The sequence below is a fragment of the Pezoporus flaviventris genome, unplaced genomic scaffold (assembly GCF_033815535.1).
Source record: "Pezoporus flaviventris isolate CSIRO_AGI_PZ_B2104156 unplaced genomic scaffold, CSIRO_AGI_Pfla_v1 ptg000029l, whole genome shotgun sequence".
Classification (NCBI taxonomy): Eukaryota; Metazoa; Chordata; class Aves; order Psittaciformes; family Psittacidae; genus Pezoporus; species Pezoporus flaviventris.
In genome coordinates this window covers 6,367,755-6,383,060 of record NW_026892577.1, presented here as the reverse complement: position 1 = coordinate 6,383,060, position 15,306 = coordinate 6,367,755, and the positions used below count along the sequence as shown (strand labels likewise).

At 37.8% G+C, this 15,306-nt stretch overlaps 2 protein-coding genes across 5 annotated transcripts in view; both read left to right on the top strand.

The window, feature by feature from the left end:
- The window catches only part of TECTB (tectorin beta), a 391,734-nt gene that overhangs the window by 99,985 nt on the left and 276,443 nt on the right, over window positions 1-15,306 (top strand). The window lies entirely within an intron of this gene.
- Window positions 1-15,306, top strand: part of VTI1A (vesicle transport through interaction with t-SNAREs 1A) — a 268,985-nt gene that overhangs the window by 14,518 nt on the left and 239,161 nt on the right. The window lies entirely within an intron of this gene.

The window sequence follows — 15,306 nt, the reverse complement described above, 5'->3', positions numbered from 1 at the left end:
TCAGGGGAGGGGATTCAATGTTTATACCTGCAGCCAGAAAATCCAGCTGGCTGTCACTCCTCTGTGCTTCTGCCAAGTTGAGGAGTTGCACACAAATGTATCAGTTAGAAGACGGTTGCAGGTTTGTGAAGTTGAAGGAATGTTAGGATAAAAAGACTCGCCTCAATTTCATGCCATTTCTCTGTAGGGAGTGCGTATGGCCCTGCTGGCTAAACAGTGGCTTCCAAGAGAGCAATTCCTGGACAAGTAGTGAATGCTCTTTATCTTCTCAGATGTGGGAGAATTCACTGTCATCCTATGGTTGTTGCTGGCCTATTTCTCTGTGTAGGCAAGCAGGGAAATTGGTACTTCCCTATTGTCTATCCCGGGCGATAAGGAATGGGATAGTTCAGAACTGGCCTCTTTAAAGAAGAGGAGAAATGTGTGGAAGAACATTATAGATGTGGAAGAAATGCATCAGAGCACTAGGGGTTACATGGTCGAAAGAACCTGAGTTGGCACTCAGAGCAACGGAGCAAAAACAATATCGGAAAGAGGAAGAAACAGATCATAATAATGGGAAAAAAAACCCCAACCACCCAGAACAGCAAGGATGGCATTCAGCAGAAGATCAAGGAAAGAAAGTGGACTGAAGGGTGGAGCAAAGTACTGAAAGAAGGCGACAGCAGTGTGTGAAAAAAATTCAGTTTATATAGAAAACGGTGTAGTTACAACTAAATTCCCTACACAATTCCAGCTTTTAAGTACTAACATTTTTCTAAGTTTATATTTAAGGGTTTGGGAATTTTATTTGATTATTCTCCAGTCAAACAGCAACTTGTTGGAAACTATATAACAAAGTGATTCAGTTGTGAGTTCAAAGAGGGAAGAGGAGGAAGGAAAGGAAATGTGATTTTGACTCTATAAGCTGCAGGGCCATTGAAGGTAGGAAGTAGAAAACATTTGTTGAAATGAGAGTTCTTTTGTGTGTTCTGCCTAAATATTATCCTGAATGAGTTGTGACCTGTTTGGCTGTAAGCAAAGCATACAGAGCTTTAGCAGACCTTTATGGAAAGCAGATCAAAGTACTTTTAAAATAAATTCACTTTTATAGATGGAGTGAAATTCTTAACTGGAAATGATGCTGACAATTTTGGGTTATGATCAGTTTACAGGTTTGCTGGTCAAAGTTCTTGGCTCTTCCAAAAGGCACGCAGGTGTGAGCTTGCAAAGTTAAGTGTTCTGTATAAATAGAGTTGGAATCTCAGCTGGATCCCATGGTATTTGGCTTGGCCTTTCTTCCTGTGTAAAGTAGCATGTGCATTGAGCAGAGGACATTTCTCGATCATCTTGAAGTGTGGGTTTCATTTTAAAGAAATCATTTCTGTGAAATGAATTTAAAAAATTATATACCTCAGTGTACATCTTTAAGTTTGGTGTTTTGAACATAAAATGAATGCAGAACTGGCACTGGTAGTTTTCTTTTATATTCATCATAATGAACATGAGTTTTGATCTTGTGGTTATTTGTATGACTTACAGCATCTTGAAATTTGTGCTTAACCAAGCAGTTATGGAAAACAGCAGCACAGCAACATATTTAAAAGTTAGGAGAAGCAAACATGAAGGATGTGGACTGTTCACTCTTTCCTTGCAGGATAGACAACATTAAGGTTTATTTGGGACATGTAATATCTAATTGGTGAGTTTATTTGATCTTGACAGTATGTATAATAATGACAAAATACTATCACTTTAACATTATTTACTACATGCTATGCTATCTTAATGGAATGTATAGTAAGTTTTTTTCTATGCAGTTTCCTATGCCAGAAGTATGGTCTAAAAGGTATGGATTTAAGCTTGGTTGAGCTGCACTTTGAAAAGTTACTCCATGAACATGGTTTGTACCTCTTTAACTTTCAAGTCTAATAGGAACAAATTGCGAATAGGAGATTTATTTCCCCTCACTGCTAATCCTTGTTATCCTGAGTCATGCCTGCAGTTAGTTATCAGTGCTCTGCAGCCCTGAGCTGTGTGTGGTATGCTGACATCTCCCCCATGCACTGTATTGCACACTGATATTTGGTAACCTATTAAATTGTGTTAAATCACATCTGAGGAGAAAAAAGCCACCTTGTTCCGTTTTGGTTTTCCCTCCCTCTTGGAGAGTAATGGTGTTAACAAAAAAAAAGAGTAGCTCAATTTTGTCATTAAGAGTCCTCAACATAACACTGTGGATATGTAACAAAGCAAGGATTGCATCTCAGTTTAAGGCAGCAGCAGTTTCTGAAGCTTGCCTCAGTGTTGTGCAGTCTTCTATGGGGAGCAGATACCTGGGGAGAAGTATAAGCACAGGGCAAGCATCAAGTGATACTTTGCAGAAAAGCTGTATACACATCTCAAAAGGCTGTTTCAGGTTTGCTTACTGCATGTGATATATCGAAACAGAATAAAACAGTGAAATGCTGTCTTTCTTAACTTGTAGATGTAGATCTTGGGTTTATGATCTTATTTTCACTAGTATGTACTAGTACTGCGTTTTTATAGAGGGATCTCTTCCTTTTCGGTCGGGGCACCTGAGCTGTGTGTAATTCCAAAACCTGGGTGGCTCTGGGGCTCCTGCTGCCCCGGGCTTGCTGGGTTGCAGAGACTGTGATAATGGCTCTATCTTGTGGCTCAAAGTGGAGTTGCAGACCATGTACTTCTGCTTTCCGGGTTGATTAAGGTCTTGGGTCCACCTATGAAAGAGTTCCTGAAATTTAAAGCAGTCTTCCTATGAGCAGGCCTTTTCCCCACACCTACCAATGCACCAATCATAGAATCACAGAATCATATATTGGTTTTGGTTGGAAGGGACCTTAAAGATCATCTTGTTCCGTGGGCAGGGACATCTTCCAATAGACAAGGTTGATCAAAGCCCTATCCAACCTGGCCTTGAACACTTCTGTTATATTGTTTAAGCTTGTAAACATTTTGTTTTGAACTCTTCAGATGTAGAATGTCCAAGGTGACTGCCTGCATGAAGTAAGTCCTGAGAAGAGAAATCCTTATATTATAGTCTTTAAAGTACATGGACTATAGGTATTGGTTTTCAGATAAAGCATTTTTTTGGTAATTGTTACCTAGAACAGCCAGTGATCTTTAAACAGTGGGGATATGCAATGGTAAAAGGCTTTCCAGATTTTATAAACACACTTTGACCTGAATCTATCCCAGTTCATGTGAAACTGTAACTGTATAAACTTAGCAAATGTATGATTATCTGCTAGTGTTTGTATTCACTCCAAGGGTTCCATGTACTGGCTTAATGTCAGGGCACCATAAAAAAAAGAAAAGAAAAAGGAACCAAGCAGGCATTTTCCTGCAAATCTTACAGGTGAAGTATGAGGCATTGTCCTGGGTTCAAATAGATTGGGAAATATAAAAATCCAGTAAGAGTGTATTACACAGTAATATTCTTATTTAAAAAATGAATACTACACAATCAGTGCTCAAAGTGGGATGTATATTCTACACCAAAACCAGCCATCAAATAAAGTAGGTGGCATAGGAACTGTTCCTATTCGGTCATGTCAGCACTGAGACAAATTTTGCAAGTAATGTTTGTTATCGATCCAAGAGACAGTAATCATTCCATTTAAAGACTCAAACTTGGTACTGATTGTGGTTATTCTGGCCTTCAACTTAAAAAAAAGGCGGGGAGAAGTCATACATGTGTAGACAGATTGTGCAAAACCTGGCTAAACATTTAAACATTTTTGGTGTTGAACAATAGCTTCAGTTCAGTCAGTAGTGAAGATAGATATTCACATTTCATACCTCCTACAAGTTCCTTTTAAAATCATTGTTAAAATGGCAGCTGCTGTTGAGCTTTTAAAACATTTATGGAGATAAGCAATGGAATTTCATTTGATAAAGTTAGCTCTTTTGTGTGACTCTGAAGTACCACCGGAGTCCAGGAGCTCACCTGCACAGCTATGTCACTTATATTCTGTCTGCTTCTTGCAAATACTATTCCCCTTACTTCAGGTGCAGTCACCTACACAGCCAAATATTTATATGGATAGAAGTGCAATGAATGACATTTATCAAATGACATGTTAGTGGCCTGTTATCTTTACAGCCAGACTCTTCCCTAGCTTTCTAGTTTGAGCTGAACTGTTGCTGCTGGATTATTTTGATTTATAAAGCAAAGCATTATTGCTTTATAGTTACAAAATCATAAACTGTGTTGTATGGGACAGATGTCTAAATCTTCATAGTTGTATCCCAATGATGTTATTAAAAACGGGACCCTCTGTGTGTACACGTCATGTAAGCATGTGCACTCTGCATGGGCAGGCACACATGTCTGTAGGGGAAACCTGATCTTGTTGACAAATGTGAAACTCTTTAAATCGGATTAGGTTTTGCTATGTGAGTGCTGCAGCTCTTTTGAACTGTGCTGTGGAGGATTTGTTTTAACTGCGTGCAAGATTGAGCTGGTTAAGTTTCAGGAGAAAGAATTTGAAATATCTCACCATGTACTTTGATAATCTAATTTTGTGAAAGAATTTTGAGAACAAATGTTCCTTCCCTCTGCCATTGTTATCGATACTGTTACCTTCTTGAGATAAATAATCAGTCTTCTACACTGTACTCAAACTGCTCTGTATAGAGGAGCTGATTTTCTTTCTCTGTTCCTTTTCTAACGACTGCTGATACGATATTTGATCTGCTTGGCTGCTGTTGACCCTTAGGACAACTTCTTTTCTATAGAGTCAAATTCCACATTGTCTTCAGTTTGTTTTTACATGTGTCCCCACCTTTGCAGGTTTGTACTGAAAAAAGGTGGAGTCGTTTGACATTTTTGCAATGACTTTATAATACTGCCATTTTAAATGGGGAAAAAGTGATACAGGAAAGAATGTTCTTTTTTTGGTAACATTCAAGGCCTAAATTGACTTTTTGATGAAAGACTAGGAGGTGGTATAACTTAGATCCTCTGTAGAAAACTTACCCTAATTTATCTACATCTTGAGAATTCTTTTTAGAGTTTTGTGTAGAACTACGGAGAAGGAAGGAAATTTATTTCACCATGGAATTTACTGGTGATTACATGCTTTTCCTTAGAGGAAAGTGTGATAGATGGGAGTTAACATGCCTAATTTGTAATTAACCTAAGGGGTTATGATCTTCTTAACTGAGATCCTGAGAGGCGAGACCAGTGAAGCACACCTTACCTCCTGGGTTTTATAATTCTGTAGTATCACTTACAAGGAATCCTCCCATGTTTCACCAGTAAGATACTTCTCATAACACAATGTGTGAAGAGCAGCCAAGCAGCAAATTTTTAATGTCGATAAATACAATTCCCTAACTGCATTCTCCTCTCAACTGACTTCACCTTGATACTTGTAGGAAATTCTGTGTATCTCTCAAGAGATGTTGCTCCCTAACACCTAGGGATAAGATTGGTGAGCTTTGTGGCATGCTGATCGTTGGCCTTCAGCAAGTCTGTGGTTGTTGTGGTGGAGGTGATGCACATGATTTTAAGAAAAACCAGTTTGTGAAGCACTGGGCTTGGCTGAGTGATTACAAATAAGAGTGCTTTCAGGAAGTGATTTGGTGAGTCTGATAGTATTTGTGTCTGGATGAGTATTTGTGAAAGGCTTAATGACTCATACAGTGCTCTGCAAGGATTCCTATCTTTTTCTTTCTCCCTTCACCCACAGAATGTTTCTGTATTAAACGCAGCTGAAAAAGGGGTCTATGGCAGAATGAAATACTTCTGTAAAATAAGCTTTAAAACATGTTGAACAAATTCAGCATGATGTGAGCTCTGCCTTTTCCACTAAATGTGCTTTCTCACCTGAAAGTCTTTGCCAGACCTCATCAGCATTTCCCAGGTAGACAACTGTCATTTCTCTATTTACCATGTAATTTGTTCTTACGTTAAAACTTCTGTTTCTCAGTCTAGTAGAATTAAATCTGTTTGCTGTTTTTCCCAGCAGATGCTATAGGAAGCAATGTCCATTCAAAATTACTTCTAGCCGGCTAGTGAGTAAAGTGACCTCATATATGGAAGATGAATGCTGTTTTTTTGAGAGGCAGAAGGAGGAAAACTTTAATGTTTCCCAATTCCTTGGTGATCTCTTATTTTAGTCAAGTGATACTTCTCTACCTGTCATGCAAAAAGAAGCAAGCTGTCATTGTCCTGCTTTCAATAGCAGCAGTTATAAAGGTTCTGCAGTTGGAACATGGGTGTGGGGTGCAATGGTGAATAAAGCCAAACAGACTGTGTCTCACTCTCCATTGTATCGCTCACCTGCAGCCATCTAAGTAGAAGTTTGATTTGGTTTCTATCATGAGTTAGAAACGTAAAGATTTAAAGCAAACAAGCTGAGCAAAAAATCCCCATCATTTTAACAGGCTTGCTTTCCTGACTAGAGCTGCCCTCCCAAGTTCTTTAATGTGTTTATTACTCTTTTTTTTTTTATACTTTTTTTTTCCAGCTAGAGCGAGGATAATTTGTGTTTGACTGTGAAATAGGAAGAGACATGTGCTACTGATAAAACAAAACCGTAGGGAGAAGGTACCCGTTTGGCACTGGGGGGATTCATAACATCCCTTTTCAGATGTCTTGATTTGTTTGGCGGGGAGTGACACTAGATGGCACTGTTTGTTTGCAAAGCAAGGCCTTTTCTTTCCTTCCCCCCCCCATCCTTTTTTCCCTGTTTCTTTTTTTCTTTTTTTGCTTTGGTAGTAACTGAAATTACTGTTTCATGAATAAAATATTTCTGGTGGGATTTGCATTTCTATATTGGCTGAAGATACTGTGTTGAATGTTTTATTAACCAGCCCAGTGCAACTGTCAGCCTATTAAAGAGATCCAATGGACCCTGTTTAGCTAAATAAACTAAATAAATCCAATTCGTCAAATTGTGTTCCTGGCTGTTTATTTTCCATTCTTTTGATGTACAGTTTATTTTAAGTTAAAGCCACATAGTTTTAAAAATTAATGTGAAAATAGAATTTAGCGTTTGAAGCATGAGGAGACTAATTGCCATGGTCAAAAATAGCTTTCCTTTATGGTGAAGTTGCCATCTGGTAACTGGTGAACTTTTTATTGGTGACTGATCCACTGCCCTGTCTCAAAAATTCGTTTGGCAAACGAGTGGTTAATGGCGTTTTTTTTTTGCCCCTTTGCTGGGTTCTGTTGCTTTCATGAAATGAAACTTGAAACGTAAGCACTGCCGTTAAAGGTAGCTATTTCTACCCAACTTCAAGAGGTTTGTGCTTCATCTTCATATTTTCTCAATCAGAATTCAAGGGGAAAATTTTATATGATCATTACATATTAAATGCTTGTTGAAATTCCGATTGCATCATAGGCAAATATTGGAGCATAAAAAAATCTCTTTGCATAACTGAAGGTATTGTGTGTCTGGTTGTCAAACAGCTGTCAAGCTTTACAAATAATAGAATTCATTACATTCTGCTAGTACAAATAATATTTTAGTTACCTTGTTTTTTGCTGAAAACCTTTGCCATAGAATGGTAAGAGACAGGCTATAAATTTATGGTAATGTTATTGGCCTAGTAAAAATTCTTCTGTGCCAGTTAAAAATTTCTGGAAATGCAAATATATTCCAGATTTGTTGATAAGTGAAGTGAAGAAAAAATGAAGTATGTATTCTCTTTTTCTTTCTGATGCTTTCCATAGCGCTCCTTTAGTGATGTTACACGTTAACTTTTATGTGTTTTACGAGAAATGGAAGTTGCCACGTATCATGTTTTTCATAGTTTTTATGATCTCAGGTTTCCGAAAGTGGAATAGTGAAATTCAGTGAAATAGAAGCAGTTTGGTTAAATGAAATTTCTGGCTTTTCTCTCAAGAAATCTACTATAATGGATTAAAAGTCCATGTGAACATGTTGGTATGAATTTGGTAGTGTCAGGGATTCTTAAGGAAGACCATTCAATCAGTTATTTTTATCTTTTTCATGCAAATTATGCTTGAACTTAACTGAAATTTGTATTTCTGTTGCCACCGCTTTCCCAAACTCTAACCCAAGAACAAAGTAGATTTTTATCTAGATGTCCTCAGTGTTGGGTAGAGTGCTATTTCCTTGTGTGGGTAGACTTTTATTTGTACTGAAAAATACTAAATTTCTTTAATATATACCAGTTGTAAATATTTTAAGATGCTATTTAATAACTAAACCACGCAGTGTTAGCCTGTGTTTTTCCCTGATAAAACCTTCCTATTTTGTGCTCTAAACTGGTTCTTTTTAACATACCAGTAGTAAACACTGAAGGAACTTCAAGTTTTTTTTTAAACTATCTAGCACAGGTAAAAGGAGATGGACTTTTACCGCAGTGGAGATGTCTTGTTTCTGGCTTAAGTCTTAGTAAGGAAGGAATATAAAGCAAAACCATGGAGCTGGAAGTGTATTAGAGTGATTCTCCCCCTCCTTGTAACGTTCTTTACTATGAGAAGCATATGGAAAAAGGTGTGAATATCTCTGTTCTTTTGTTTGGTAACTTTTTATTTGTATTCTGCAATCATTTGGTAATCAGTGCCAAGTACAGTCAGCTTCCCTGAAAGCGGCTGTACAAACCACAACAAAAAGTGGTTCTTTGCCACAAAGCCTATTTAAACTTGATGTTTTTACTCAGCTGGGGAGGAAATCCCTGCAAAGGCGAAGGATCTGTAAGTTGTACGTTTGACAATTTAATGCTTGTATACATTTATAATAAGTGGATCAAATGCAGCACCTCCCTTACTTTTAATCTGCTTTTTATAAATTGCCTTTAGGGTGCCAGGGCTAGGAAAATAAGCCTTTTCCAATATTTAATAAATACTACTGAGATTTCATTCCTAAAAGAGCTGATCAATGAAAATAAGAGTAGAAATATGAAGAACAGATAGTAAAAAGGAATATTGAAGGTGGCTTCTGGGATCAGCAGTAGAACACATTAGTATTTCCTGCTGTAGTAATGTTTAACCATTTCTGAATGGGTTTAATGAAAAAAGGTTTTTGCTAGCTAAATATTTGGCACTTGGTGTATAAAGAATTTGGGGAATGTGTGTGGGCTCCGCATGATTCCCATTGAGTGGTATTTGTGCTTACTTTCTGAATCCCCACAAATTTCTAGCATGTTTTTAATTTGGTGATTCTGGTTTGAGGGTTTTGTTTTTATTTTATGTTATTTTATTTTATTTTCAGGGAAGCTAAGACTACAATGAATAAGGGTAGTGTCTGTCAACTTAGTCTCCTGGTCGGCATGTTAGGTGGGCTTTTGGAAAGCACTGAATTGCTATTGCAGACTTTGTACCTTTTCACTAAAGACTCAAATGTGAATTCTGGCAAGTCAAAGAAAAGGCTCGTATTGTGTTTCGTGGGTCTTTGCTTAGCTAAAATATGCTCCTGCGTTGCTAAGATAGCACCTTCCTTTCCATTTTGAGCCATTATTAAATCAAATTGTAACCTTTACTATGATGTATCACCAACCAGAAAAAAAGTGTTATTTAATATTTGAGTTAGGAGAAAGTAATGGCATTAATATTAAAGCAAATGTTGTTATTTTAAAAGTTGAAAAGCAACTTTCCATTATTATGGTTGGATTTTGGGATGTGTAACTGCAACTCTTTTGACACAGAGATCCCTATTTGTAATGCCTTGCACAAAAAGGTTCCTCACCTGTGAGCACGGCTCTTTAGCAGTAGTGTTAACTAAATAGAGCTATGCAAAGAACTGAGTTATTATGTTGATGTGTTTCTTGTGGTTTGTTATTTAAGAAATATAGGTTAGTTTCAGTATTATGAATTGTTCCATTGGCAGATGTCTTTGAAACTACAGGTTTTCATCAGTTTTTATTTCTAGCATTCTTAAAAAAAGGCTGAGAACAATTTATGTAGGTCCAGTATGGTTGGGAGTAAAACTCATAATGCTGTTATGAGGTTTTAACTATAGGTCTAGGAGTCTTTTATTAAAAAAATGTTTGATTTGTAATGACTGTGGTTTTGTATTGTTTTGTAATTCAAAGTTATTAATACCCCTAAGTGACCATGTGAATTCCTCTCTTTTCTGCCCAGTCTTCAGTAGAAATCAGACTGTGGTTCAGTCGTGTAAGCTTCCCACAAAGTTAGTTCAGTCAACTAAATCAAGGTAAAAGTTAGAGAAAGGTCAGGATTAAGTTAGGGGTTGCTAACCTGAGTTGCTTTCCCAGCCTTTTTAAGCCCTTAGTGCTCCTTTTGTCTTTTTCTCAACTTCTGTCATGTTGTCCTCCTGTTAGATCTTTATTTCAGTTGAAGGCACCTGGGCTGCATCTTTCTTCTGAGACATACTTTCAAGCATGTTATTAAGGTCCCCTTTTTCCATTCATGAGCTCCATGTCCAGCATTCAGCAATGCAGATCGGTGGCTCAGCACTTGTGCCCTGTAGAGATCTTTCTTGAAAATAAATCTGTTTTAAATGATCATAAGGCGAATTTGCTCCTCTCCCTCCTCCTTCTCACTTATTTTTCTGCTTCTCTTTCTGGGACAAATTACAACATTTCTCTGTTTTAATTTGTACCTAAAAATACTCTTTTGCCGAGGGTCACCTGCTAACTTGCCTTCTCTCATAATGTAGGACCAGTTTGCAAGGCATTTGTATGTTTAAAAAAATGAGTTAGCTGAGGACATTTCTCCCACCTGGGGCCTAACATACACTGGTGGTGTTTGGATTGGCAGTACTGTGATTTTGAAGTGAGTTATGCAGTTCCTCTCACGGCATGTGAGCCTAAATAGGATTGTTTTTTCAGGAAGATGAACTGGAAACTCCATTTCAGGTGTGCGCCAAGCATCGAAATAAGGGTCTAAACCAAAGACTTGGGTTTCAGACAGCTTTGAGCTATGTCGAAGTGAGGATGTTTGAGGTCTAAGAACTGGGCTGAATCTATTCTGCAATAAAAACCCTGAAATCACGTACACTACAGAAACAATAGTGGAAAAATTCCAAGATGCTACCTGTTCTGATGTAGTTAAATGTAGCCTTTTGGAGCAAGGCTATCTCCTGAGATCTGTCCTTCCTTAGTGGAAGATTCGGGCCCTTTGGAAATTTCCATTCCTCTACTCATATTATATTTCAAACAAAGGGAGCCACGGAGCATGCTCCTCTAGCCTAAAATCTGGCTATTAGTAAATATGGACTACTTTAATTTTGTGATTTGTCTTTACAATGAGTTTGATTAATATGTAAAGATCACTTATGGTGGATCATGTGTCAATTCTTTCACCTACTTCTCATTTAAACAGAAAACAAAGCCTGCTTTTCCATCACATCCAATGTACATTCAAAGTCATCAACATTAAATTTCTGATACCAACAAAGGATTAATGGCTGATATTTATGATATTCCATATCTATGCTCACCAAATCTGTCATTTTGATGCAAAAGTGACAAGAATTAGTAAAATTCTTGTATTCTAAGCAATAGGAAATCAAAATCAGGTCTTTGAGGGCATGTTCAGCATGTCTGATGAATTCCAAAAAATCACTATCCTTACCCCTGGCAGGGTAAGTTTTACAGAGTAGTGAAGAGGCTGTGACATGCTACGCTTCTTGATGTCCATAGAATCAAGTCCTTGTATCAGCTTGGTGGTATAATGAAATTCTTCTCCATGTGTTATGCTGAGGTGTAGAGTGAGACTTGATGAAGCAAAGCCCTTTTTCAGGAGGGAGAGATGCTGTTACTGGCTGTAATTTGGCCTGGGTTTAGCTTTGGCAGGAGTGTTTGAACTAATTTATTCAATATCTTTCCATTCAGATAAATATTTTTGTTCTGTTTTTTTTTTCCCCCTATAGAGCAAAGTGTTATGATCTGACTGGAATGACTCAGTGATGAGGGTTTTAGCGGTGTAGTGGTGGGGCTGTGTCATGGTTTAAGCCAGCTGAACCCAGGATTGACTCTGTTGCCCTCTGTTGCATTCTTGGGGGGAAGTATCTAGAAAGCAGCGTGAATAGATTGTCCTCCTGACATTATAAACAATGAAGATGGACCTTTGATAGTAGCAGTCATCTTGAGGAAATTGAATCAAGCACCCTCTGTGGAAAGTGGAAGCAAATGTATTGCTCGACTTTAGAGTTGTATTCAAAGTTTTTTGTGCCTTATATTTTAACTTTTATGCAGGCTTAGTATGTTTTAGATCAGAAGAAATCTTTGGTGTGTTTTTAAATACAGGTGAACACATTTTTGTGTTTGTGGTTTCGTGCTTGTTGTTTTGGTTTTTTTTTCTGACATTAAACAAAGCCTTTTCCCCTGCCCAAAACAGTCAAAATGGAATTCAGATTCTCCAAGAATTATAATATGTCTCTAACCATCACTGTTGGACACTTCACTTCAAAAATAGCCATATGAAGAAAAATGTGTGATGCACATGGAGAAAAGCCAATAAATCCAATTTGACTCAGGAAGCTGAGAAATATTTTAATAACTTTTTGACGTTTTCCTGTAGTCCTTATTTACCTTATCAATAGTTATAGTGACATATGATTGTCAACTTTTTATATAAAACCAAACTAATAAATTAAACATGTTGTGTTTATACCTGATGAAAGCTGACGTTTTGGAAAGGTGTTAAAATATACTGACAGGTCTTGTTCATAAACTCCTTTGGTATAAATATGTAGATGACATCTTTAGATATTGTTTGTACATAGGCTGATAGGCAGGAAACGTTGACAACGTAACAAATGCAAATGTCAACCCCACAATTTAACCTTTCTGTGTAGGAAAAGATGTTAGTTTTAAGTTACATGTATCTTTTAACTTTATTTTCAAAGTTTTTTTTTGAGCCTGTTATCATTGCTGTTTCATGTGCCACTGAAAGTAACGCTGCAATAAGAAAGATTTGCACTTAAGAGCTTTTCTCTGTGGTGTTCCGACTTAAATGACTACAGCTGAGAGCGTGTTTTTTCTTCTAATTCTTTTTATTTTTCATGTTCACCTAGTACCTTGTGAATCTCTGCAATATCACCCCTTCATCCCTGACTTGCCAATAATTCAGCGTTTGTAAGTGTGACTCAAGGGCAGTAAACCAGTAAAACTATTTTTAAACATTGGAACAGTTTATTGTAACAACAACCATGGCCTTGGCTTTAACCCCGATCAGGGTTGCTTCATATGCAGAATATTTCTGATATGACCCCGGTCTCCTCTGTGGTGACGTAAATCCACTGTGTGTTATCTGCTTGACGTTTTTTCTGCATCCTCTGCAAAGTGTGAAGCTGTAGTTAGTATCAAATCTTAACAAAAGTTATGCGCAGTTTGAGATGGTCGGGACCCTGGGGGCACCAATAGCCCTTAACATTCCTGAGCAGTCTCACCAGCCTGCCAAGAGACCCCTTTCTGACTGCTCCAGAGATGCCATTGGATGCTGCTCTCTAGCTCCCATAGTCCTGCCCAGCTGTGATTGCTGAGCTGGACCCTGATAAAATGCTGGCCTGAACTTGACTGTTTTGGGAGCCTTGCAGCTCTGCCAAATGTCCCAAGGGACCTGTAAGTTCCTTGTCCTTGGTCTTTTTGACCAAGTAAAACTTGGTAGTAAAACTAATTGGTCCAAACTACTCAAGTAATGTTTTTCTATCATGCACCTAGGCACATCTGCCTGCAGTCTAGCGTTTGGGCTGGCAAAGTGGGGTCTGCTGTGTACCAGTGTGGAGGACTTCTGGTGGGATTTCATAGTGCTGACTTAGAGCAGATATTGAAATGTCAAGTATCTTGCACTGCTTTCAGAATAGTAATGCTCATTTTGATCCTGAGCAGAATTCCTACTGAAATCTGTAGCCTGTCTGAACTGTGTGTCTCAATTTCCCATTTTAGTCTTGTGAGGGGCTTTAAGAAGAAAAACTTGCTGCACTTATGTGCTCTCCTCTTTCTGTCACCCAGGCTTTTCACCCTGTATTTTGGTGACCAATTTGACAACTAAGATGAACTTTTCCATAATGTTCTTGCTTTGGCTTCATGCAGATCTTCCTTTATCACAACTGAAATTTCACTGGTAGATTGGAGATGTGTTGGTTCATATTTCATGATATTGCACAAGACTCTCAGGTTGGAATATCCAAGTATGAGGGAGTGGATTGAATATTGACTGTATAATAGCCAAGCTATGAATCTCATCAGGGAGAATCTACCCTTTCCTCATCGAATGTGCTATACTCTGGGTGTGGGATAGAGAGGTTAAGCAGAAGTTTGGGAAGGGGTGGTTTGTGTTAATTGCTTTGTGATGCTGGACTGTTGGAGTTAGCAAAGCTGTTGCTGTTGTTTCAGGAATTACAAATTGCTGAATTTTAGTAGTGGAAGAGGAAGTTATGAGTGGTTTTGTTGTTTTTACCTTGTTGTAAATGAGTTAAAGGATGGCCACAGTCACAACTGGACCTCTGTTATCAATGAAAACAAAAAAGTACCAACAGTTTTGGTGTTCTCAAGCTGCCTACAGAAGTAGTTAATGAAAGTCAAGGTAGTGGGAGGTTGGTGCAAGCATATAAAATTTAATAGTTTTGGAAGGCTTCAGGTGTATTAAAAATAACTCTTTTTCTACAATAATTAACTACTTTCACTTGCTATTGAATCAGTCAGCCAATTAGCACAGTCCTGTTTTGTATTGTGGAAACTTTACTAGTGTATTAGTGAACAGCAACTTTTTGAGCAGAGATATTTCTGCAGTTAGACTGACATATATTATGTATTGCTTAAAGGTAGTGCTCAAGAGTGTTTTCCAGCTGTATATTGTTTTCTTTTTGTTAGTTAGATGGACAGATTTGGGATGTACATCTGTGATGCTGCATAATTGACAGAAAACCCTGTGGTATTTGACTGTCCAAAGAACATGAAAGGTATACTTTTCTTTGCAACAGTCATATTCTGTCAGACGGTTGCATTGACTTTCTGAAACAGTTGGAGAAAATTGATAAGACTTAATGTAAATGAAACTGTTACATTTGATACTTATCTCATGTTACCTCCCTGTGATACCAAGCAGTTCCAAATCGCACAGTAAGCGTGTTTTGCATGGTTTATTCCAAATATTTCCGTGGGGAAATCACTGGAAGTTGTGGGACAGAACTCTTTCATGTGCTGTTTAAGCACCATTGACTTAGTTTCCTGAGTTATGTAATTAGGTGGCTTCATGTAATCCACTTCCTTTATCTAGACTAAAAATTGCTGCTTCTATCAGTAGAATTGACCATTTTTTTTCTGGAAAAAAGTATACCTTTCATTTCTAAACTGTTATTTGGGAACGTAGTTTTAATATTCCAGATAGCTCTGTCAGGGCCTGGGCAGTGTAGCTGC